The sequence below is a fragment of the Podarcis bocagei genome (assembly GCF_964188305.1).
Source record: "Podarcis bocagei genome assembly, chromosome: 3".
Taxonomy (NCBI): domain Eukaryota; kingdom Metazoa; phylum Chordata; class Lepidosauria; order Squamata; family Lacertidae; genus Podarcis; species Podarcis bocagei.
The window spans coordinates 37,274,617-37,300,687 of NC_138127.1; the positions used below are offsets into that span (position 1 = coordinate 37,274,617).

At 42.1% G+C, this 26,071-nt stretch overlaps 1 protein-coding gene across 1 annotated transcript in view; it reads left to right on the top strand.

Annotated features, from left to right (window-relative positions):
- The first annotated feature begins 6,605 nt into the window (after positions 1-6,605).
- GPR6 (G protein-coupled receptor 6) overlaps positions 6,606-26,071 on the top strand; it is a 39,742-nt gene continuing 20,276 nt past the window's right edge. Inside the window, exon 1 of the mRNA XM_081186753.1 lies at positions 6,606-6,832. The gene's annotated coding sequence lies outside the window, so the exon portion shown is untranslated. The remainder of the gene's footprint in view (positions 6,833-26,071) is intronic.

The following is a 26,071-nucleotide window of genomic DNA, read 5'->3' on the forward strand; positions in this document are numbered from 1 at the left end:
GAAAGAATCCCTGATACCCACTTACTTTTTTTTGGGGGGGGGGGGTAATTATATAGTAAGCCTCTTTTCCTTACACCATATCCTCTTCTAAAGCTGTTAACCATAGGTTCCTGGTTCTGATGTGATGTGAATCTATACTTAATGGCAGACTTCCTGATTTGCTCTCCCATCCTGGGGGTTGAGAACCTGTGGCCCTCCTGATGTTGCTGAATTCCCATTATCCCTACCATTGGCCATGCTGGCTGGGGATGATTGAAGCTGCAGTTCAACAACTTCTGGAGAACCGCCGATTCTTCACCTCTGTCCTACTTCAACAAAGAGAGAAGTGAAGAGGCTCTGTGCACAGCCAAAAGGCTCGTTCATATGACAGATTGAATACAGCTGCTCCTATTTCATTTGACCAATTATGCATTTGGGCCATACCTCAATATCTGTTTCTGCTCCTCTGGTTACAATGACCTCTCATGCCTTTATGTAGTTCACTTGCTTGCTGCACAGGTCATTGCCTGTCTAGACCATTACCATTTTTCCAGCACTGGCCAGTTCTTTTCCTAACAGTTGACTCTCCTATGGAAGCTGCTATTGAGCTGCAGTTCTGCATAGAGCTATTAGGTTTTGTTTTACTTTATTAAGTAACTGCTATTTCCCTGCAGTCATGTGGATTTTCATTGTTCAATACAGCAGTTATTGTAGCTATTGTTCTGTAAATCCCAAGAGGCTCTTGTTACACTCAGTTTACTGTAAATCTATTTTTCTGCCTCTGCCAACGGCTGTATTTAGCTATCCTTCATACTTGGATTATGGGGCCATATTATGTGGGTCTCTTTCTTTCTTTCTTTCTTTCTTTCTTTCTTTCTTTCTTTTTACTTATCCGTTCTCCAAACATGAAAACTCATTATTATATTTTGTTACACTTACTCAATTAATGTATTGCCACCTTAATTTGCAAGAACATGGGCCTATAGTAACAGCTACATTTACAATGCTTTTAAAAGCACATCATTATTAATTGAATTTCTATACTACCCTTCATCTGAAGGTCACTGGGTGGTTTACAATATAACAACACAAAAATACACAACATAATAATAATATATGGGAGTTATTATTTTTATTACATTATTATTATTATTATTATTGTTGTTGTTGTTGTTGTTGTTGTTGTTGTTGTTGTTGTTGTTATTATTATTATTATTATTATTATTATTATTATTATTATATCTTAAGCCTACCCACCATGTCATGTATTAATTAAAGTGATATGTTCACAAACTGCATTTTAAAGCCTCTCTTGATCATCCTGGCTTGTCCCCCAACCTCTCATCCTTCCCTGTCACTCTTTGGCCTCTGTTGCCAACAGGTGTCGTGGGTTGGCTGGGTGCAGATGAGTGCTGGGAGACAGCAGCTAGGGGATCCCCAAGGGGAAAAGGCTCCGAGCCAGGGGATTGGTGGTGGGACAGTGAGGAATGGTTAGAGGGTGGCCAAGTTGGGACAGGCTGCTGAAGAATCCAGGGAGTCTTCCCTTCCTGCTGTCACCGGCTCCTCTGCTCCCTGGTCTCTTAGAACACAGAGAGAAATGGAAAGAGCAGAGCAGACCCTGGAGAGGAGGAGCCTTAGTGGTGGGAAGGCGGGGACCTTCCGTCCTCGCAACTGCCTCATTGGGGCAAGACCTACTGGGAAGAGTTGCTGGGATCACTAGGCCTGCGCTGTTATGGTTTGCTTGGATAAAGAATTAACTTCACTGACACAGTGTTTTTCTTTTATTGCTGACCTACGCTTTATTCCAGCTCGTGACAACGGGAGACCCTGTCCCCCCGGCTACAGTCTGTAATGTCATGGGGGAGTGGGGCGTCCTTGAACTTAGTATGAAGTAGAATTGGAAGTCTTAGAATCAGCAGCTCCCTGAACTACATTTGGTGCAATAAGCCATGCAAGCATTGCCCTATAGGTCTTGTAGACTGGATTAGTAGTTCTGGAGTATTTCAATGGAATCCACTAGGCCAGCAGAAAGATGTGAAATTCTACTTTGGTATGTGATATAGTTTCCTTAAAATAACAATTTGTCATTTATTAACACAGATGATAATATAAGAAAAATCATGGTGCACATTGGGTACAAATTCAGAATATACTTTTAATGAGTTGCTATGTCATTATAAAAGGTGGCACTCAAAGACACCATTACATTTCTTCCTTTTATCCTTTCTCCTGTGAAAAAAGTTTCCAACACGTTTTACAATGTGTTCTAGACTCTTGTATTAGAAGGAACACTTCTTAGTACAGTCTGTACAATTTTATCATAGTTTTCCTATTCCAGTTTTCCACAGTTGTAAATATTTTGTCTCTCCATTTATCATTGAGATCACTGAAGTTTTAGACTATCCCCTGTAACACCTATATTAGCTTTGTGTCTCAAATTTGGAGATGAGCTGCTCTTTTTCCCTTGTGACCTTAGACCATTGGTCTGACTCAGGCAGGTGGTCTGACTAAGGCAGCTTCCTATGTTCCTGCAAGGTACATAGAATAATATCATGCTTAATCTTGTTACGTGATTTATTCCAGTTCTTGGAACAAAATTCCTTTAAAAATGAATCCACTGAGAATGAGTAAGGGGTTACTTTTGCCTACATCAAAAGTGGTGTCCTCTTCTCCCAGGCCTTTGGCCAATTAAACAATCTATGGCCTTTTAAACTGGGATGAGGGTGAGGATGTTTTGTTGTATTTTTTATGTTTATGTATTTATTTATGTATTTATTGTTTATGTATTTTTGTGTTTTTATATAAGGGGTCAGCAAACTTTTTCGTCAGGGGACCGGACCACTGTCCCTCAGACCTTGTGGGGGGCCAGACTATATTTTGAAGGGGGGGAATGAACAAATTCCTATGCCCCACAAATAACCCAGAGATGCATTTTAAATAAAAAGACACATTCTATTCATGTAAAAACACGCTGATTCCCGGACCATCTGCGGGCCGGATTTAGAAGGTGATTGGGCCGGATCTGGCCCCCGGGCCTTAGTTTGCCTACCTATGTTTTATATTGTTATCCGCCCTGTGATCCTCAACTGAAGGGCAGTATATACATTTAATAAATAGTCAGCAGAGTTAGTGGGTGATTGCTAATTACACCAGCAGCCAGATATTAGAAGCTACAGTTGGAAACCTTTAGTTTTGGCCTATTGAAAGGCATGCTGTTTTATTTCAAAGTAATTTCTGCTTGCACCACACAATCTTTGCTCTCTGACTAGGGCTCATTGATGGGTACTGCCATCTGAACACCTTATCCATTCAGCTGCTTGTAAATCTTCAGCTTTCTCACAAGAAATCTGGAAAGGTGATAAGTTAGCTGAAGGGTTCTAATATAGAGGCATCATTGCCCACAGAATGCATGCTCATCCTACTGTCAGCTCTGGTTAACAGGTTGCCAGTGCTCACAACCCTGCAGAACCTGTTTATGTAGAAATGATAGTAGGAGAAAAGAAAGGAGGGTATAGACCTTGAGAAACAATCTCCCCCTGAAAGCTACTTTCTGTATCCAGTCACAGGTAGGCATCAAGGTGTTCATTCTGAAGCTAAATAATCAGCTGGGGCGGGGGTGGGGGGGATATAGACTGAGCTGGCAGAAGTGGCAAGTGGCTGCACATTTGTGATCCCATCTACTTATTACCAGCAATCTGTTCAAAAGGTCTAATGAGGTGAAGGCTGCCACAGTTATGAGTGCTCTTTCAAAATCAGAGGAAATGAGTATATTTCTGCTGCAAGTAATTCCTGAACAAATGATTGGATAAAATGAACTCAAATAATTACAAATATTAATATTTGGCTGTCACACACATTGTAGATCTCAGTGAGTGTACAGTTAACTGGGGGAGGAAATTAAACCAATTAATTTGTCTCTAAGAATCAGCCCAAATATTCAGAAAAGCCATGAAAGTCAATGACATTTTAACATGATTAGGTTCTCTCGAAGGAACATACGATCTTCGTTACCTTACCTGACCCAAGATTTAAAAATAACATTTAAATTTCATCTTCCAGATTTGTCAGCCTGGGAGAGTGTGAATTGATAATGCAATAAAGCCAGAACAGAAACTGGATGTTCCACCTAGCCCTAATCAACCAGCAGCGGTCAAGGAGTTCAAAAGAATAATAGCCAACTCTCCACAATCTCATTTGGGAAGTGGATTTGCTAACCCTTTTAAGATATACCGTACTTTTGTAATTCCTGCATTGGAATTGCTTTGCTTTGCACTGATTACTGTATTTGCTACACAACTAATAATTTGATTCTAATTAGGCTACCTGTCATCTAGTCACAGTCTCATCTTAACTCTTCTTGTGCAGTTCGCTAGTACAGCAGTCAGTGACTTCATCATGCAGTTGATGTGAAAGCATATTCTGTATGACTTATTTGCGTGGTTGAAAAATATTCTTAGAAATGTTTTTCCTAACAGAAATAGAAGACTGTGTTTGTACACACATCCTGAGAACAGCAAAAAAGAGAGAGAAATGTATGGGCACAAATTGAATGGGGTGCAGTTAGGTTCACCACCACTGCCCTATTAGGTAAACCTATGGCACGCATTCCAAAGAGGGCACTCAGAGCCCTCTCTGTGGGCACACACAGCTTTGCCCCAGCAGGGCCATAGCTTCCATGCCAGGGGCGGGGGGGGGGAGGAGGAGGAGAGGGCTCGCGCATGCCGTCCAAAGCCTGCGGCACCAGGGCCTAGCGAGTGAGTTGGGGGGCTGAGCAGGCATTGACTTTTGATGCACCAGGGCCTCCCGCCAGTCTGTTTTTCCTACTCAGGAGTAAGCCGCCTTGTGTTCAGCAGGGCTTAACTCCCAGGTGAGTAAGCATATTGTTAAGTTGTGGGCGAACATATCAGACGACACAGCGATTCTTCAAACAGCTCTTCTTTATTCTTAGGCCAGAACTGAACTAAGCTGAAGGGCTCAGTCAGCCTCCTTATATAGAGCTCCAGTACCTTGTTACTGTAACAACTTTCTAAAACTATCCAATCACTGACCGTCACTTTCGATCCTTCATTTGCACACAAACTATCCAATCACTGAACGTCACTTTCGATCCTTCATTTGCATAACTATCTACAGTATCCCCCTGCTGGCCCAGGGTGAGAACTTCAGTACATAACACATATAAAGATGGCAACCTAAGAAGGGGCTGCTGGGTTTACATGTTTGCTGGGCTTTCCTGCGGAAGCCAACCAAGAAATTCATTCCATGGAGGCTGCGATCAAACAGCAGCCGAAGAAACAGCAAAATAATAATACCCCACCAATCTGGCTGGGTTTGTGGTTTGTTTGTTTGTTGTGTGTGTGTGTGTGTGTGTGTGTGTGTGTGTGTGTGTGTGTATATACACACACACGTATGTGTGCACACACACAATCATTATCTCATATTAAAAACTGGGAGAGGGTGGTACAGCCCACCAGTGTACACTAGTAGCCAAAATTGTGGAACCTCCTGGAAAAAATGTATTTCCGAGGTTTGATGGCTCATAACACCACTTAGTTTTGGAGTAATACCAGTGCCTTTTTTCCTGTGGGGATGCAGGGGGACACATACCCCTAAACATTTTGTGAATTTAACAGGAGAAGAAATTCACTGTATTTATTTCCCCCAATTTGAACTGTAATTATTTTCCCCCAGTGGTGATTTTCTTAAGTCAAAATGAGAGTACCCCTAAACATTTTTAGAAAAAAAGCACTGAGTTATACCATAAAATTATATATCAGTGGAAAGATAATTTAATGAAGAATGTAATGCAATAACTTTTATGAAGGATTATTTATTACAACAGCAGTCATAAAGAAGAAACGTGAAACACACAGAAAAAAATGAGATAAACAGGTTCAATTGCCGTGTTGGCACTTTGCGATAAATAAGTGGGTTTTGGATTGCAGTTTGGGCACCCAGTCTCTAAAAGGTTCACCATCACTGTAATAGGGTATACAAGTGGAACAAGTTGTGCTCATATGACACAACTTGTCCCACTTTTCACTCTCCCTCAATTTCCTTTTCTGTGGCTACTGGTAGTCCTCATTGGGCTGCACTCCCCTGGAAAGAACAGGTTGATATCTTGGGCTTGTTCCCTGATTTAACACTGTCACTATAGGCCCCTTTCCAGCTATAGCTGGTTTGGAAGCTATGGCCCCATTTAGACAGAAATGACTTGGCCCCTGTACTCCATGCTCTGGCAACTTCCAGACTGGATTACTGCAGTGTGCTCTACATGGGCTGCGCTTAGACAAAACTTGGGACAGTTCAACTGGGCCAAAGTGCAGCAGCCAAATTACTGACTGGGGTTCCCTTTAGAATCCCACACAATAATAATTTAATAATAATAATAATAATATTACTCATACCCCACCTATCTGGCTGGGTTTCCCCAGCCACTCTGGGCAGCTTTCAGCACACATGAAAACATAATAAAACGTCAAGCGTTAAAAAAATACAACCCATTTCAAAACAGATACACTGGTTGAAATGGGTTCATTTCCAGGCTCATTTCCAGGTGTTCCGTATTGGCATTCAGATCTCTACGTGTCTCAGGCTCCAAATAGCTGGGGGGAAATGCCTCATTTTCTACAGAGCCTTCCTCACCCCTCTGCTTGGGCCTCCATTGTTCCACCACCCTCAGAAAGCAGCTCAGGGAGTGTGGCCCAGGAGCGGCTGTTTTCTGTGGCAGCCCCTAAGTTGTGGAACTGCCTCCTCACGGAAGTCTGTCTGTCTGGCATCTTATAAAGCTTTTGGCAAATGCTAAAGACACACCTTTTTACTATGGCTTCTTACCCACCTTAGTTTTGTGGTGGTAAGTTTTTTTTAACTGTTTTTCTTTTGTGTATGTGTGAGGGGGGGGGAAACTAGCCTACTCCTGAACAATGGCTTTTTACCCACCTTAGTTTTGTGGTGGTAAGTTGTTTTAAACTGTTTTTATTTTGTGTGTGTGAGGGAGAGGGAAGGGGGAAAACTAGCCTACCCCTGAACAAAGCTAAATTTTCTTTTTGTTGCCTTCCCACTTGTGCCTCTGGCTTCTTCCACCAAAGGTTGCTCAGAAGGGAATGTGGATTACTTGGAATTGGTAATCTGTTTGTTGATGGCTGCTAGACTGTGCATGGGCCTTATCATTGAAATGACTGGAGATATGAATGGTCTGAATAGAAATGGTAGAAGTGTTAGAAGGAATTAAGTATAAATAGATTAATAGAATATTAAAGGGAAAAATAAGGTTAGAATGTGTTAAGATAATTATAGGATAGAAAACAGAGGAAGATGGAAAGGAATTGCTGAAACAATTAACAGAAGTGGAATACAAAAAGGGAGGTGTGAGGTCGTTGAAATAAGTGAATGAAAGATAAGATACTGAAATTGTTTGATGTGTTTTAAACTGTTTTTGTTTTGTTTTGTTAGTTTAATGTGTTAGTGTTATGCAGTGTCTTTGTATTGTATTGTATTGTTCTTTTTCTTTTGTAGTGTTTTCTTTTGTAGTGTTTAAATTGTTGGAAAAGTAATAAATATTACTTTCCAAATATATATATATGGATGGCTGTAGTTTTGATAAAGTTATTTATGATTGATGGGGTGGGGAATCAACAGACAGAGTTGGACTCGATGGCCCTTGTGGTCTCTTCCAACTCTATGATTCTATGAAGAAAATTGGATTGAATTCATTTCTCATTAGAACACAAAGGTGTTGTTTTTTAATTAAAAAATCCCCAACTCTAACAGCAATAGGAGTTGCTATATTTTGTATTTGATTCCATGATCTATCTATTGCAGATTCATACTTCATAACCATAGATAGATAGATAGATACTTAGGAAACATGTATAAACTGGATTTGATGCCAGTGTTTCTCTCCTTTTGCTAGCCACCTGTCTATAGTAGTCAAGCATATTGGGTTGAATCCAGACTACATTAGTTGTGCTTATGTTCTAATAAGTTCAATGGAAATGAAACCATACCTTGCCTGTCTATTTCAGTGGGTACTAAATGCAAGTTTCTGAGTATGAATCCGTTCCGGTGTCCCATCCTGAGTGGTAATAACTGGTAGACTTAGATCCCATCTGCTCTGTACATTTAAAGCTGCATCATACCACTTTGAACAGTAATGCTTTCCCCCAAAGTATCCTGGGAACTGTAGTCTGTTTAGGGTGCTGAGAATTGTTAAGGAGACCACTATTCCCCCTCACAGAGCTACAGTTCCAATAATGGTTTAACAGTCAATCATCAAAGGGAACTCTATGCATTGTAGCTCTGGGCGGGGAATCAGGATCTCCTAACAACTCCCAACACCCTTAACAAACTACACTTCCCAAGATTATTTGGGGGAGCCATGACGGTTTAAAGTGGTGTGATACAGCTTGTTACAAGTGTTAAATTTATATAGTCCTGATAGGGCTTTGTATGATTGTCAGCAGGCCAGTTCTAAAGTTAGAATTCCAAAAAGGAGGTTTCCATCCAGTTCTCCCTTCCATCTGTAAATATGCAACAGTCTGAACTATATCATGGTATTTCTGTACCACTCCAAGATGATGAAGTTTAACTCTGTTCTTTGAATAATATTTTTATAAACACTTAATGAATAAATAGATTTTTTTAAGGGTAGATTATCTGATAATTTGGAAACACTTATTTTCCTGAAGATACTGTACCTATATCCCACCTATTGATTTACAGTATAAAAAAAGAGAGATAAAAATGCAGAGTAAAAACCAATGCAACAATGAATCACAAATAGTGAAAGCAGAAGAAAACAAGATAAAGCAGCAGTAGAAAGAAATAGCATCAAAACTTCTGAAACAGAAATAAAATGCCATCCTGTTCATTTAAGCACTATGATTAAAATAATTCTTTTAATCTGGTGCCTAAATCTAAGTACATTTGGCACCGGACCAATTACTCTGAGAATTACAAGAGAGTAATTCTCTATGCCACCTAGAGCCTAACATGTTTATTTTGGCATAATCTTTCATGGATGGAGTCTACTTCATCATATGCATGAAGTGTTATCCTTGTTTAGTAGGAACACACAAACATGCATGAAAAGGGAAAAATTGTAAACAGTGGAGTCAAATGGCAGCACAAGTATACTGTGGAATTCAGGTAGTTTAGCAGAACTACGCTATTCCATAGATGGGTCACCACCAAAGGACTGGGCAGAAGCCCAGTCACCTCCTGCCTCATCCTCTAAAGGTGGCTAGGTGTTTAATAGAGCAGATCCATATGAAAGCATGAGGTTATCCCAATATCTGAGCTGTTTTAATGCTGTTGAGATATGCTCCATAATCTAGTTACTGTCTTCAAAGGCAGCCCAAATTGTAGAAATTTAATACAGATGTAACCAGAGCATAGATATGGTCAGACCCTCTCTGTCCAGGAAAGGGGCACTTGGTGCAACAGTAGAAGCCACAAGTGCTACCTGTGCACTCAAAAGAAGGGCTGGATCTTAGTACCGCCTACTTGCACACCTGTTCCTTAAGAGGGAAAAGTACAATCTCATCCAGAACAGAGTAAACAGTTTTTTCCTGAACTGTTCCAAACAATTTTACTGTACGTTGGCTTGCTTTCTCCGCAGGATCAATATTTACTGGATCTCTTATCAGCAGTGAAAATTCAGTGCCGATACTGTAGATATAGGCATTCTGTAATGTTCATTATCTCTGAAAGATACCATAGGCACAAAGAAGGGTCAGTGTGAACTGAAATATGTCAGGCCAACATAATAACCAGCAAATTGCAAAGCTCTAATGGTCCTCCTTCAAAATAACAGTTAAAGAGTTCATGACACAGTTTCATGCTGCAAATGACACAATTCTGTCATTCTTTGCTATTAGACCTTTTATTTCACAGTTATGTGGCACTAATTCTTCTTGAATGTGGTGCACAGCATTTTGCTTTAGACTTTTTCTGTTTGATTGGGAATGACACACTGAAAGGAGCCAGGCCCCGTCTGGCTGCTTTATTGCCTCTGTCTTGAATTCTTTTTCTGCACATAGACCATCTCAAGTATCTACATTTAATGTATTTTACAAGTGTGGTCTCCATGCTCAGCTAGCTTTCACACTTGAAATGCCAAACAGGTTAAAAACACAACGCCTCTTGAATCTGACCTGTTGTTCCTTTGGGGGGGCCTGTTGGAAGAATGAAGGGTCTTTGAGTGGCAGTCTTATTATCATTTATTAAATTTATATATTGCTCTTCATTCTGAAGATCACAAGGCAGTTTACAAGTTAAAAACACAGAATGCATAACATAATGATAAAAAATACCCCTCCACTAAGTTTTACTCAGAGAAGACCCCTTCTCCATAAGTAGAATGTGAAATGTGTTCATCTGCTTACAACAGGCGTGGGGAACCTCAGACCCAGGGACCAAGTGCAGCCCTTGAGGCCTCTTTACCTGGCCCTTAGGGCACTCTCCAGGCCTCACCCATCAAAAACCTTGCTTCACACCCCCTTTGGCTGTTTTTGGCTGGCTTGAATGGAACTTTGAATTCCAACAATGACTCTTGCTTGATGTCATGGACTGGCTGGATGCAGAGGAGGAGGAGAAGGAGGCATCAGCTGGGGAACCTCCAAGGGAAACCTCAGGGGAAGAAGGCTAAGAGCCAGTGGATTGGTGGTAGGACAACAATGAGCGACCAGAGGGAGCAAACTGGGAGGAGAAGGTGTTGGAAGCTGAAGAGGATACAGGATTTGGTGAGCAGGAAGAGGCTGGGGCAGAGAGCCATCCAGAATCAGAGGCAGAAGCAGGGGTTGTTCAAGAAGCAGAGTGGAGGCGGGCTGCTGAAGAAGTCAGGGAATCTCTCTTCCTGCTGTAACCAGCTCCCCTCCCCACCCCCAGTCTCCCAGAACACAGAGGACGGAGCAAACAGAAACAAGACGAAGGAGCCTCATGTTGGTGGGGAAGGACCCAGGGGAGGAGCCTTAGAGAGCAGTGGGAAGGCGAGGACCTTCAGTCCTCACAATTGCCCCATTGAGGCAAGACCTACTGGGAGGAGTTGGTGTGATTACTAGGCCTGTGCTGTTTGGGTTTGTTTGAATAAAGAGTTAACTTCTCTGACAGTGTTTACGTGCTGACCTGCCGCTGACTCCCACTCCTGACCCTTGCCTGGATGAGAAATAGACAAGTGTGTGTGTAGAAACTAGCCTATAGTAGGTGCAAAGGCTCCACTATTGCCTCTGGTCCTTCCCATCACCGGCATGTGGCCCCCAGAATGTTGCCCACAAATAAATGTGGCCCCCAGGTTGAAGAGGATTCCCCATCCCTGGCCTACAGGGCTGTGTAGGATGAAGGATGCAAGGATTCTAAAACACTATTGCACATAAATGATTAATGATCAAAGTATACACAGTTTTGATGGGGAAAAGGCAGCCTTTATTATGCTGTGAACTTTAGATTTGGCTGAAAACCCAAAATAATCTTGGTCCTTTAAGGGGGAAAATCAATAATCCAAAGATAGATCTCTGAAAAGACGATAACCTTGTAAATGGTAAGGATGTTGCTTATCTAGAATGAAGTGTGCTGTTCCTCATTACAGACTGACAAAAGAGCCAAGTGTGCTTAGATGAATGTGCCTCTTAGCTAAGTTGGTATCATGTCATGGCTTAGGCTGATGGGAGGTTTAGCAAACAATTCTGAGGAATGCAGCTGAGTGAAATACTGGCAGCAGTTAGTGATTTAGCCAGTAGTAAATAGAATCCATTGTTGAAAGTACCAGTAAAAAGGCAGGTTACTGGCAGGTTACTGACTTCATGATAAATCATTAGGGATTGATTAATAATTACAGCAAATGACACACATGAAGACAATCCAAAACCAACTGTTCTGCCCTGCATTTAAAAAGCAGTTGTAGGGGAGAAAAGAAGTCTGGCTTAAATGTATGCTTTTTGATATTCAAGCCATTTGTTTTAAAGTCCTATCCCATAAAAATATATCGGGGTTTTGTGATGTCTATATATTAGAATTGTAGATGCATTAGTTGTGGGTGAAGTGGAGAATACAATTGTTATGCAAAGAAAGCTACAAAAGGACTTCAGTTTCTTTCTATATATTAATGTAGGTGGGATTCAAATCATAAGATCTGTCAGTGGAAGCCCTGCACAATCACTTCTTGCACAACAGGGTCCCCCCCACAAAATTGGTTTTAATGGAGAGAACCCCATGGGAGGAGGAGGTGGGGGATCAGTCTGTCTGGAAGTCAAAATGTTTGCATTTGTGAAACTATCAGAAGCGTGTGACATTGAATTCCTCTTATGTCTGGAGGTTATACCGTATGTTGCCATGGTTTCGGTTTCAAGGCACTTAGATTTTTAAAGAATTGCAGACAATGAACAGGTGACATAGAAATACGTGCCAGTGCTTCCCATTAAGATAATTCAAGAAAAAACTCTGGCAAATTGATATCAATCCCAGTATTATTGTGTCAAGCAAAGGTCTGTCCTGGATGATTTAGAAAAGTGGTCCCCAACTTGATGTCCTCCAGCTGCTTGGACTACAGCTGTGTCTGCTGGAGTCTAATACAGCTGGAAGGCACCAGGTTGAGATAGGTTGGTGGTTAAAATTTGTGCAGTTGGATGCTAGCAGAATCAACTTTTTCTTTTTCTGTCATTACTCCTCACTATTGCCAGTTGTTTATAAAAGAGAGCTGGCATAGCACAGTGGCTGAGGAAATTCCCAGTTTGAACCTTGATTCCGCTAGGAACTCACTAGGCAACCTTAGGTAAACCTAAGCCACACTCTCTGTTTCAGTCCTTCCGCCTGCAGTATGTATAGCAGATAATAATATTGACTTCCTTACAAGGACTGCAGCTAGAGTGTATATGCAAAGACCTTTGAACTACAAGTATTGTATAGGGATGGGCGAATTTCAGGGTGGTGAGCCTGTTTTCTTTTCCTGTTCCCAGCCTACACTTTGTCACCCTCCCAGTACCATGTGGTCCTGTCCCTTGCTTGGTGCCTGTAAGATGACAGCAAAATTAACTTGCATTTCCCAGATAGCAAAATTTTATTTAAAAGAAGCAGATTCCTAGGAGAATCAGACACATGGAAAGGTTGTTCCTGATATGAGTATCATATATTAGTCTAGTATATATTGGAGTTGTTTTTTTTTACAAATTAAGAACAATGTTTGCACCTGGAGACTTGCTGAGCAATTTCTGATTTCCCTTTGCGTCATTCCATCCATCTCCTATCTATCAAGAACAAAGCACATATCGGAATACATATTTCCCCACTGCCAAGAAGTTTGGTTTATTCCTTTTTCTTACTGCTTTTTTGCCGTAGGACAGGAGCTGCCTGGCAGCATTCACACTTATTTTCCATGGAAGTGACGGGCAGCTTCACACACCAAATCATGTTAGCCCTCTTTCCACAGGCCGCAAATGGCACAGCATGAGGGGAAATGGGCTCCCTCTGCTCTTCAACCACTTGCAGGCAGCTTTGTTTGTTTGTTTGTTCAGGTTTGTCTCTGCAACTTGGGTTTGTCACAGGGCTACAAGAAGAAACTGTGCATCACTTCCCTGAACTGGCATTAAGTCGAACGGAGGGGGAGGACTGTGCGTTCCAAAGACAGCCCTGGCCACTTCCTTCGACTTTGTTCTTGCTCCATTCGCACAGCCCACTGCTGCGGTATGCAGGTCTTCTGAACTGCTCAAACTCGGTATCAAGCCATTCTTTACCCTATCCTTCTGGGTTTTTAAATATCTATGGAAGTGAATCATTGCAGTATCCAAGCAACAAGATAACAAAGAGAGAAAAGAGAGAACAGTATTAGAGCCTATTGTGACAGGTACTTTTCTCATGGGCTCTGGAAGCCCTGGAGCATCAACAGAAGCTCACCGTGAGGGAGACATAACATTTCTCCACTTCTTGACTATGTGCATTGTCAGGGGACTACTGCTGTAGAAGAGCTGTGGTGCTTAATCCAAGGCTGAGGGAAATGGTCTGGGGGTTTTTTGAGCAGCCCACTGTCTGGCCTGTAACTCTCCACCCCTTATAGAATAACAGGGTTCATTTGAGCCAGAGTCCAATTTCTGCTAATGAAATAATACTTCTGCTGATCTGGTTACCCACCGCCAGCTTCAGAGCAAGTCACTTCAAGAAGATATTTCGCTAGCTGAGGTCTCATTGCATTTGATAGGAAAGGAAGAAAACAGGATGGAAAGTATCCCATCCTGAGCCCCTGTCCTTCCAGCAGGGCTAGCACAAGAGTTTTTACTACCCGAGGCAATACTGTAATTACTCGAGTCTAATGTACCATCAAATCTAATGTGCACCTCGAAACAAAAAAAACTATTTGTGGCAAATGTACATGTTCCATCGAATCTAATGTGCACTTTAATTTTTGCAATGTAATCTGTTCCAAAACGGTGTGCATTAGATTTGAATAAATACAGTAAATAAGATGGTTCCCTGTCTCCATTTCATGGAGCGGCAGCTGAATTTTGTTTCAAAACACCAGCAGCTGTTAGCATCCTCCACCACATCTGAGGCAGCAGGCTAGTTTAGAGGTCCCATGACAGGCTGTGTGGTATACCCAGCTCTATCCTTGATCAGAAGAGAAATATCCATGGGCTCAGGAGGAACAACCAGGGAGCTGCCACTGCTGCCGTCCAGCATCTGCCACCTAAGGTCATTTCTTTATTTTTTTCTAATAGTAGAGCTGGCCTTGCCTCCAAGATACCAAGCCACCATCTATTATTGGGGCTCTTTCTTCAGACAGAGCAAGTCTTCTTTCCGAAAACCAAACTGAGTTCCAGAATGCCTTCTGAACCCAGAAGCTCCTTGGCATCACCTCTTTTCTTCCTCCTGCTCTTTATGCTGTTTCTGTGGGGAGCATCAAAAACATTTCCTTCCTCCTGTTACTCCTGTCATGCCTTCAGGTTGGTAGTCAGAATTGGTAGGCAACTTTTTTGCCCCACATCCTAATAGTAAATGCCAAATTTATCAGGTAAGGTTTGATCTTCCACATCAGAAAGCATTGTCTTCTCTAAACATCAACTTTCTGTCTGTAAAATTAACAGCCTCAAGAAAATTCATTCCAGACCTTTAAAAACAGTTGGATTCAAAGGGGGTGTTGAATAATCTCATGGATCAAACCAAAATATTGAAGCTAGGCTCTTCTTTGTGACTCCTTTTTCTTATGAGAAATATTAACACCTGCAAGAGGCTATTCCTTGGATGCAGCCCCTTATTTTGGCACATTCCTGAGAAGAGCTTTACTACAAATCATCACTGGATGGTTTGTTGTTTGCCTCTTCACAGAACAAACAGTCACAAGGCTAAGAACACTTGCAGGTATAACACTTGCCACTCAATGCTCTATTTCTGGCAACTGTAGAGTGTCTTGGTACCAATTGTACCTACCTACCTCAAGTGATGCTAATGGAACAGGAGGGCAGCAAACGTCTCCAATAAGTGATTGAACTAAGCAGGTGGAAAATTGTGAATGATGGACCATTTTACAGGTGGAAGAAACCACTGCCTTTTTACTTAATGTAGTTGAAAAGTAATGTAAGTTAACTATATACTCTCTCCTTCCTGCTCCTTGTATTCATTCATTGCAATTCATTCATTCATTCATTAAATCTGATGCTGCCTGATCATAAGGGCAGAGCATCACAGTGAACAAACAACCCATATTTGGAACCCCAGCATGGTGTCATGAGCAAGGCGTGTTCAATAGTTACAGTCAGTGATCCTGTGACAATTCAGTGATTGTCGGGCCTTAAACAGCACTGTGCATAGAAGCCCTAACTATCTTCCATAGCACTAAGAAAGACACTTTGCAAGTGTTAACGGAAAAATCTGAGGGCTCTCTTGGACAAAAAGTAAAGACACCAACCAGGATAACTTGGAGCAAAACAGCAGCCTGTAGGCTTGGCCTTTATTGATCTGTTGCAACAGGGTGTTTCCCTCACTAGCAAGAGAGAGGAAAGACCCAGAACAATGGCCTGCAAGACCTTATAAAAACTTTTGAAATTCCCCTCCTCTAGCTCAAGCCCACCCCCAGAAACATCATGCATACATTACAGAAAGGAGGGGTTGACATCATGCATACGTTACAGAAAGGGTTGACATCATGCATTCATTACAGAAAGGAGGGGTTGAGGGAGGAGTTGTGGTGGTAACCTGAGTGTCCTGTCACCTGGCTGGTTCCTCCTTTCCCCCTCCCCATGAGTACTTTCCAGGTGACAATGGGGAGTTTGCAGTTTCCTGCCCCCAGAGGGAAGATCTGATCATTGTCCTTTGTTTCAGCCCGTGGTGAATCCACTGTTCTTTGTGATTTTGATTGTCTTCTGTCTGGGATTATCAGGGTTGACATAGCAACTGGGCAGGGCTCCTGTGGATGTGCTGGTATGCTGAAGAGATTATGGCTGACCGGAAACCAAGCACCCCCCTTTGATCCTTTGATAGTCTGTCACATGGAGTAAAAAATGGAACAGTGCAAATCCGATGTATGGTTGATTTTCTATAAATGTGGCGTATGTAGTGTGTGAGTGTGAGTGTGTGTGAAGTTTGTGCAAACAGAATGATTGGGGTGGGGGGGTTCCTGCTACAGTTCCCCCCTTCGGAGATAAGATTGCAAAGGTGGCTACTTTGCAATCCTTTTCTCCGCACAATTTAAGGTGGTAAATAATAACCTGGTATTCTCCGTCCCAGATGTGTGTGTCCATGTGAACCTGAAAGGGACTTGGATATCATGCTACTTTAAGGATATTTGCATGGAAATATAATGGTGTAACAGTGCACTGCTCAGTTACTTGTGGTATTCTAGCACCTTGGAAGAAATATTTTCTCAATAGTGATCTATGCTTTTCATTTAGGCAGGAAGGTCCACTAATGACTGAAAAGTGCAGTTTGCTTCCCCCCCGCCATTTGTGTGTTCTCAGGTGTCAAGGTAGCTCTTCTGTGGTCTCACATCGGCATGGTGTCGCAGTAGTGGCAATCCCTGGTGAATCCACTTAGGGCTTTCATATTCATCATGTAGCCTGGCACCCACCACAGCTGGCACAGGTTTCGGACACGTCCTGAGAGAAATGTCTTCGCCTTGGCCAAAATCCATGGGATTTCTTATTATTACTACAGGCTCTGGTCTCGCAGATCACTTGCACTTTAAGGACCAAAAAGCTAATTGCAGCCTGGATACACTTGCCCAATTCAAACTGAGTCCAATTTGAATTTATGTGCCCATGGTTCTCAACCTTTCAAACCAGTCTGTAAAGGAAAACCGTTCTTAAAAGGGCACTTTGTCCAAATAAGTCAATTTAACTCTATAAGGGATCATTCCTGCTAAACCAAAGCATGTGCACCTTCATGTATCTTATAAGCTTCTCCTTGGTAAAGCAAGTTTTTGCACATTTTAAAATGGATAGGGAAAGTTGGCAGAGTGCCAGGTGGGACAATGAAATGTGGTTATCTAAACATTGGACTACACAATAGTGTGAGCTATCAGAAAGTATAAAATGCATGAGAATTGGTGTGCAAGCAATAAGACATTAAACATAAAAATTACACACAAAAATACCCCCCTTGTGGAAGTAACACACTGTCAGACACATTTCAACATTCCTACATAATAACACTTAATACAAAACAAACTAATTAAATATCAGTTGCATATCTTGACACAATTGTGATATTTTACGCATGTATCTTTTGAATCCTGGAGCACAGAGGCTTGAGGTTCAAGTGAAAAGATGTCCTTGCAAGTCAACTCCACCCCCCTTTGTCAGGCCCACTCCCCATCAGTCTATATCCTTTGAAAGAGATAGCTGTGGACACTTTGAAAACTCTGGCGTTGCAGGTCTTGTGATGGCGAAGGGGTTGGGTTGTTGCTGCTTTTCATCATTGCACATCTGTAGAAGTGATATCCTGTAAGGGGCAGGGTTTTGGGGCGACTTAAAAACACAGTTAGACAAGAAGGATGTCCTCCAGTTTTCATGGGAAGCTGCAAATAATAAAAAATCTTAGCACATTAAGCGTTTCATTCATTCCAATATTATTATCACATTTTCCTATAACTACTGTTATTATCTGCCAAGTTCGTTTGCTGGAACTGTAAAAAATACAAGGTTAAGATAATAATGAAACACACACAATGACTTATGAGGAACGAAAAATAAATAAATGCTAAGACACACAATTTTAAGAAATCTGAAGTAACAATGAAAATAAAAGAGTGTTTCTTGAAGTGACAACATCGGCTATAGGACAATACTGGAAAATGACTTAATACCAAGGAAAAAAATGAATGGCAATTTAAAGTTGTGCAAGTACCTTGCACTAGCCAAGATGACAGAATTAATAAGAAATGCTCAGGCAAAAAGGTAAACAAATACCATTCCACAAACAATGTTTGGTTGTGCTTCGATTAACTTCATAGACATCATGGAGAGACAGATTAAATAAATGAAAACAGATTATTTGTAACTTTAAAAAAAAAGTGTCAAAGCCACAAAGAGATGGAAGTCAAACTGTAGCAGGGATTCAGACTTGTTTCACAGAACAGAAAGAAAGTTGCTGTGGGAGGAAAAAGGGACAAACACTTTGTTATCGGGGTTCACATATCCTGTTAAAAGGGAAAATTATTTCATGTGAGAAGTCTGTCAGGAAATGCTGTTCCTAAAATTCCCATTGAGGGGGGGAATGCTTTGATATTTACCTGTGAAAAGAATTTGGCATGTTAAGATTTGGAACCTGGAAAGCTCTTGACTTTTTGATGGGCTAGTTTTTTTTTGTTGTTTTTTTTTGTTTGTTTGTTTTTTTTTAGCCTTTTGTCTTAAATAGCCCCTGGAGCAAAGACAGATTAAGGGTGATTTCCCTCAATGGTTCCTCAATGGTTCCGAGTTTTCTTTTACATTTGGAAGAAACCTCCTCTCCCCCCTTACAGTTCCCCCCTTCCTCTCTCTCTCTTCTTTAGCTGATCTAGCCTCTGTGCATGTGCAGAGTTCATGTCTCAGCAAACCTTTTATACTATTGAAAATGTTGCATCCTTTGGCTACATTACCATTTGAACTGTAAGGAGTAGATTTTGAAAACAGGGTTTGATTTTAAACAAAAAAGAGAAACTCAGCAATTTAAGTATTCACCAAAGCTAGCAATTTCAGCCCAAGCAAACTGAGACTGCTTCCTTTATGTACAGGAAAGGGCTAATATCCCTCTGGCCATTCGCGGAACAATGCCACGCCCTTATATATGGGGGAAATGGCCAGAGGGTCAGAATTCATAGGATTTTTTTTTTTTTTTTTTAACATTCTCAGCCATTTCAGCCTTACCATTTGCAGACAAAAAAATATTACTATTATTATTAATATTATTATTTCCTGCCCTTTATTTACAGGAATGGTCAAGGCTAATTCTACTTGATTATTCATTTGTATGTGCTTAAACTTTGAGTAGACTTTTAAGTCTGATTTTTTAAAAAAATGATAAACACTGTAATCACTCAAATGCTTGATATTACCAGTTGGGCTTCACCTCTCACCTTTTAAAACTAAAGAGCAAAGCTAGGCTGAATTTCAACTCCATTACCACACCAGAATTTAAGAATTACCCTCCAATGCTTGCAGACACATGGTCTTCCACACAGCCACAAATTGGGAGAGTTGAAAGGGACCCTGGGGTCATCTAGTCCAACCCTCCAAAATATAGGGTTCACAGCAAGATTTCGCAGCAAGATTTGTATTACCAGAGAGAGACACACATACTTATGTACACAGACACAACTGGGGAAGAGACCACAAGCCATGCGCCTATCATGTACTAAGGAAGAGGAAAATAAAAGTACATAACTTTACACAGAACCCTTTTTGCAGATCTTGAGATAGTTTGAGTGAGTTTGAAATGATATTTAAGGAAGAAGTGAACAGTTTTCGTAAGATAGGGAGAGGATCTCTTATAAAGCACAGTTAAAGCAGCCCTAGATTTGATTTTTTTAAAGGGAATACACAAGTGTTGCCCCCTCCCCTCTTTGCAGTTTCCTTTAAAGGAAGCTTACTCGGGAGTAAATTTACCTAGCACAGAAGTAAGAAGGGAGAAAACAACTGAAAGAGGCAGAGTGAAACAAGGGGGAGGGGGGCATTTTCTAACAAAAGAGGCCATGAAGTCTTATAGAGACTGATATCAGGAGCCTTACAATAACTCTTCTGTCCAACCAAATCAAAGTTAAAACTGGACTCAAATATTTTTTCTTAGAATGAACACCATACTTTTATAGGCATACGCTTAATGAAATACATACACTGCATTTTAGCTTGAGAGAGCAGTTGTGCTCAACTAGGCTTTTGCAGCAGAAACATTAGGTTAACTTCTCCTTCCAAAATAGACTGGAGCAAACTCAAAGTTACAATAAAACATCATTTACCATTAGACTTAAAATCACCCTCCTCACTTAAAACTAGAAGAAAGAGGTGGGGTAATCCCCCTTTCAGAACACAAGTAGCACGTATACAGGATTTCACCACTTGGGAGGGAAACTCTCTTTTAGAGCCTCTCTCAAATAACAAAGATTTGTACACTCCATTCTCCATTTTGTTTTGTTTAAGATCAATAAGGCGCAACATGGCTTCCTTAGATTTACAATTTTGAAGCAAGCTTGCAATTTAAAACTATGTGCATTTAAGAACAGTTTGTGGATGCCAAGGCCAATGTAAATACAAACCCTTGAAATATTTATTTTAAGAGAAACTAAGATCTCTAATGCTGGGCTGTTATTATATCTACTGCCTTCTGAGCACCATTAAGTTTACAGTTTCATGTTCTAGCTCTAGGCTACAGTTTAACAGCACAAACTTGACCATTTTTTCCCCTTTATTTTATTTCTATTTTTTCTCTAATTGGAGATGACAAGCTGGAGGGGCATATTAGAATCCTCTCTGGGGCAAAAAGGCTTCATGGAAGCTTTGTTGCCAGGAGGAGTCCAGCTAGGGTGTTTAGTGAGCTCCCATTCTCTCATATGTTATTATTGGGCTTTATTTTATTTTTTTTTTCGTTAACAAAGTACGCTAAAGACAGAAAGAGTGGAAACACACACACAAGGGAGGAAAGGCAATGGGAAAGAAAGGGTGAACAGAAAAAAAATCCTTTCAGTACTCAAAGTACCCTTGACTAACACAATTCCTACTTATCTATAAACCACGAATTAATTTCTGAAAATCTCAAACCTGAACCTGAAACAAAACCACGGGTCTCTCAGCCCGGAAACTCAAACCACGGGTCTCTCAGCCCGGACTTCCTTTACCTCAGCGCTGTTTACAAGACTAACCCTAGTGTGGGGCCCCACTTCGTGAACCGCCCCTTCTACCCTCCACAACAGCCTCCTGCCTAGCCTTTGAGACTAAGTTTGGGCTCCCTACTGGACGCCTGCGCTGTGCAGTGCCAGATTGGGGGTCCGAGAAAACAAAGTTTTGAAAGGGGAGCAAACGACCTTGCGTTCTCACATACCCGGGTCATCCCTAACAAAGGTCGCCAGGCAGGAGGGGCAGCTTCATTTGCAGAGTTAGGGTAGGTGGAGAGTAAGAGAATACTTGAAAGACTCCTCTGGACGACTCCGAGAGAGGGATGTCAGAGAAACAGTAAAAGAGCCACGCTTTCCCGGACTCAATTCCAAGACGGAAAACGGGGGAGAAAAGAGATAGAGAGATTAAGATGTTCCTGGACGACCCCGGGGGGGAACATCGGAAAACAGCAAAAGGTACCACAATTTCCCCGGCCACACACCGTGTAAGAAATTGAGGGGAGAGAAAGAGAAAGGTTTTGGCGTACCCAGACGACTCCGAGAGGTATGCGCCACACAGTAAAGTTCCGCGATCTCCCTGGCCACTTTCCGAAGGGGAGAATCGGGTTAGAAAAGGGTAAAGTTAGAGCGCACCCGGCCGACTCCGAGGGGCTACGCCAGAAATGAGAGAAGGAAAGTCTGGCTGTCGTGGGGTCGTTACTTTTCCACCCCCCTTCCAATGCATTTACTTCAAACCATACTCACGTTCGAAGATGTCCCCCGCAAATCCCAGGATCCTTTTCTTTTTAGCCGGCTTGACCTCGCCTTTGCTCCCCTGGTTGAGCTTTTGGTGACGATTGATTACCGCCCGCAAAGAGGAGGCAGGGAGAGGAAGAAGGATCCCTGGGCTAAGGTTGCCCAGTGGCGCCCGATCCCTTCTATCTCCCCTCTCACCTTTACAGGAGAACCAAGTGTCCCTTCGTGGTCGCCAACTGTTAACGGAAAAATCTGAGGGCTCTCTTGGACAAAAAGTAAAGACACCAACCAGGATAACTTGGAGCAAAACAGCAGCCTGTAGGCTTGGCCTTTATTGATCTGTTGCAACAGGGTGTTTCCCTCACTAGCAAGAGAGAGGAAAGACCCAGAACAATGGCCTGCAAGACCTTATAAAAACTTTTGAAATTCCCCTCCTCTAGCTCAAGCCCACCCCCAGAAACATCATGCATACATTACAGAAAGGAGGGGTTGACATCATGCATACGTTACAGAAAGGGTTGACATCATGCATTCATTACAGAAAGGAGGGGTTGAGGGAGGAGTTGTGGTGGTAACCTGAGTGTCCTGTCACCTGGCTGGTTCCTCCTTTCCCCCTCCCCATGAGTACTTTCCAGGTGACAATGGGGAGTTTGCAGTTTCCTGCCCCCAGAGGGAAGATCTGATCATTGTCCTTTGTTTCAGCCCGTGGTGAATCCACTGTTCTTTGTGATTTTGATTGTCTTCTGTCTGGGATTATCAGGGTTGACATAGCAACTGGGCAGGGCTCCTGTGGATGTGCTGGTATGCTGAAGAGATTATGGCTGACCGGAAACCAAGCACCCCCCTTTGATCCTTTGATAGTCTGTCACATGGAGTAAAAAATGGAACAGTGCAAATCCGATGTATGGTTGATTTTCTATAAATGTGGCGTATGTAGTGTGTGAGTGTGAGTGTGTGTGAAGTTTGTGCAAACAGAATGATTGGGGTGGGGGGGTTCCTGCTACAGTTGGTTCCTGCTACACAAGCCATGGGCTTCCTGCACAGCACTATGCAAAAATAGGTCACCTGTCAGGTGATGGTCAGAGAGGGGGTGGGATCTGTCTCCTCTCACTCACTTTGATTATTTAAAGTGCCAACACCAGGAGAAACAAACCTGTGAGCTACCTCCTGGCAGGGTTCATAGAGGTTAAAGGGAGCAGAGAGTGCTGTGGAGAGGCAGATATTCAAGCATCACAAAGATAGTCTGAACAATTCAGAGTGCAGAATGCATAAGCAGCCCCTCCCCTCTCCCTCCACCACCTCCTCTCTTGCCAACAACACCCTATCCACACAAGAGCACCTTGACTGCACCAGCCACGCTTGTCAGACAAAGCAATTGCTGACTTTAAAAAGGTGATGAGGAAAATGAGTGTGTATGTGCGTGTGTGTGTCAAAGAAATGGCTGTAAATGCTAAGAAGGACTTTAAATTTCAACTCTGTTGTGGGTTTACACAAAAGCTTCCAAAACTGGCTTTCCAACCTCACTGGCCACATACTCTCCACCGCTGCAGTGGATACACTTCAACGTGAATATATTTGAGTGGCCAATGAGGTTGGAAGCAAATTTACAATGTCATTTCTAAAATGTCTGTGTGCTTTTGTCCTATGTGAATGATTGAAAACACACCACATGCAATATGAGTATAATAAAATTAATTGTCCTAGTTGCCATGGAAACATACCTTTGGTAATTTCCTAGGCCAAATGCTCCAACTATCAAAGATGCATGCTTTATTTAGTACATCGCTAACATAAGTCTCCTCTCTTTTGATCTCTTCATCACGGGGGAAATAGAACCTACGGTTTGTGCAGTGAGCTGCTTTAAATGAGAATTTGAGGGATATTGCTTTCTCTGGCTTGTAAACCAACCAGTATTCAATCTCTAATCTTAGAAGCTCCTACAGAGCATGCAACTTGCACCTTTAGCTTGTTTCCTAGGTGACCAATGATTGGTTTACTGGGTGACAAGACTAGCTCGATTTGAGGAATGTGCCCTTTGAACACATCTCGGTAGCGATGATTCATCAAAAGACACCTGACCAGCAGCAATTCACAGAGCAAAATTTATTTTATGCTAGGTGACAATTGTCTCTGCGGTTGTTTTCAGTGTGTTCCATACAGACCCCCTGCTCATTTCATGGGGAGTTGTGGTTCAATGCCAGCCAATTGGCCAGTGATCGATTTCCATGATCACTAGGGCGGTTTCTTTCCATATATGGAGGCTAGATTGGATCCTGCTTGACTCTCAGCTACCCCATGGGATGCTTGATAGGCCACGCTGCCCCGATTTGCCACATGTTAAGATATAGGTCACATCCATTCATGCTAGCTTCCCCCCCTGCTACCACCTTTTCAGGTTCTGCAGCCACAAAAAACCCTTTCCGTTGTCTAAATGAATGTCAGGCACTTTACATAAACAAGTGTGATTTGCGCAGTCTACTATTTTATTGATTTTACACTTTTTAGAGGAGGTGAAAGGAGGCATAATACAGTGAGAATTTTACTAGGGTACCTAGAGGAAAGATGTGATTAATCCATTTCTGATTTCTTACTCCTTTTCTCTGATACTGGAGGACTTGCTCAGCAAACCCATATGTTTACAAGCTTGTTTATTTATTTACAGCATGCATAAGCTGTGGAATAACACATGTTCTCTGAGTGGTGAACTGTGAAAGCTTAAAATGCCAACTGTTGCTGATTCAAATCATTGCGAGAATCAAATATTACAGCCCCCAAATTCTTTCAGGGGTGCGATTCTTTTCAAATCTTCTGGGGACTGCAGACTGGAATCTCTCCAGTTAGAAGAAATGGGTAGAGACTTCTGCCCAGGTCCTTGGACAGTCACTGCTAGTCAGAGCAGACAGTAAATGCACAAATGTCCAACCACCTGCATCCATAGGTGTAGCCAGGATTTTTGTGGGGGGAGCAGGCCTTTTGTTAAGGGGGGCAGAACTTCAGTTTGCTATGTATTTTTATTGATTTAGGGGGCAGCTGCCCCTCCCTGCACCTACTTTGCCAATCGCATGCCTGCATCCTGTCATTCCCTTTCTTTCCTGCCTGTAAAGCAGCTTCCTGTCTTTCCCTCTACAGTGGTACCTTGGTACTTGAATGTCTTGGCTCCCAAACAAATCAGCTCCCAAATGTCACAAACCCGGAAGTAAGTGTTCCAGTTTACGAACATTTTTCAGAAGCCAAACGTCTGACGCGGCTTCTGCAGCTTCCGATTGAGCACAGGAAGCTCCTGCAGCCAATTGGAAGCCGCACCTTGGTTTTTAAACTGTTTTGGGAGTCGAACAGACTCCTGGAATGGATTAAGTTTGAGAACCAAGGTTCTACTGTATTTCCAAAGTGAGTTTGGATCCTTATGTAGCCAAAACAGTACCATCCATACAAATGGTAAAGGTAGCAGCAGGCATGGGGGGATCCAAATGTTTTCAGAAGTAAATAATTCTTTAGTGAGGGAAGTGAAGGGAAAGCCAAAACATCCTTATGAGGACTGAGCATGCTCAGTGGTGGCTACAGAATGCAGAATGACTGTTGGTGGGGAATGGAAAACCAAGACAAAGAGAGGGAATGGGATATTCTGAAAGAGGACGCAGCTGACTAACCAGAATATGAAACAGGAGTACTCTAGGTTCTTCTTAAAACATAAGAATAACCCTCCTGAGTAAGACCAAAGGCCCATGTTGTCCAGCATGCTATACCCACAGTGGCCAAACAGTGCCTGTGGAATTTTCTGGAAAGTGTTGCCACTGGTTTCAAACAGCTAAGAATCCCTTCCTTTCTTACATTCCAACCAATGGCGCAGCTAGGTAATTTTTAGCTCCTGGGTTTGGTGATCTTATGGAGGAGGAGAGAGGGCCATGTGTGTGACCTCCATTCTGAAGCACGCATTAACAGTCCAACAACATCTGGATGATTACAGGCTCATCTTCCACTAGATGAAACAGTACATTAATGGACAACAGAGATCCAAACATATTTTTGTTAAAAAATTGCATTAAAAAACCAAGTGCTTTTAGAACAAAGGATGCA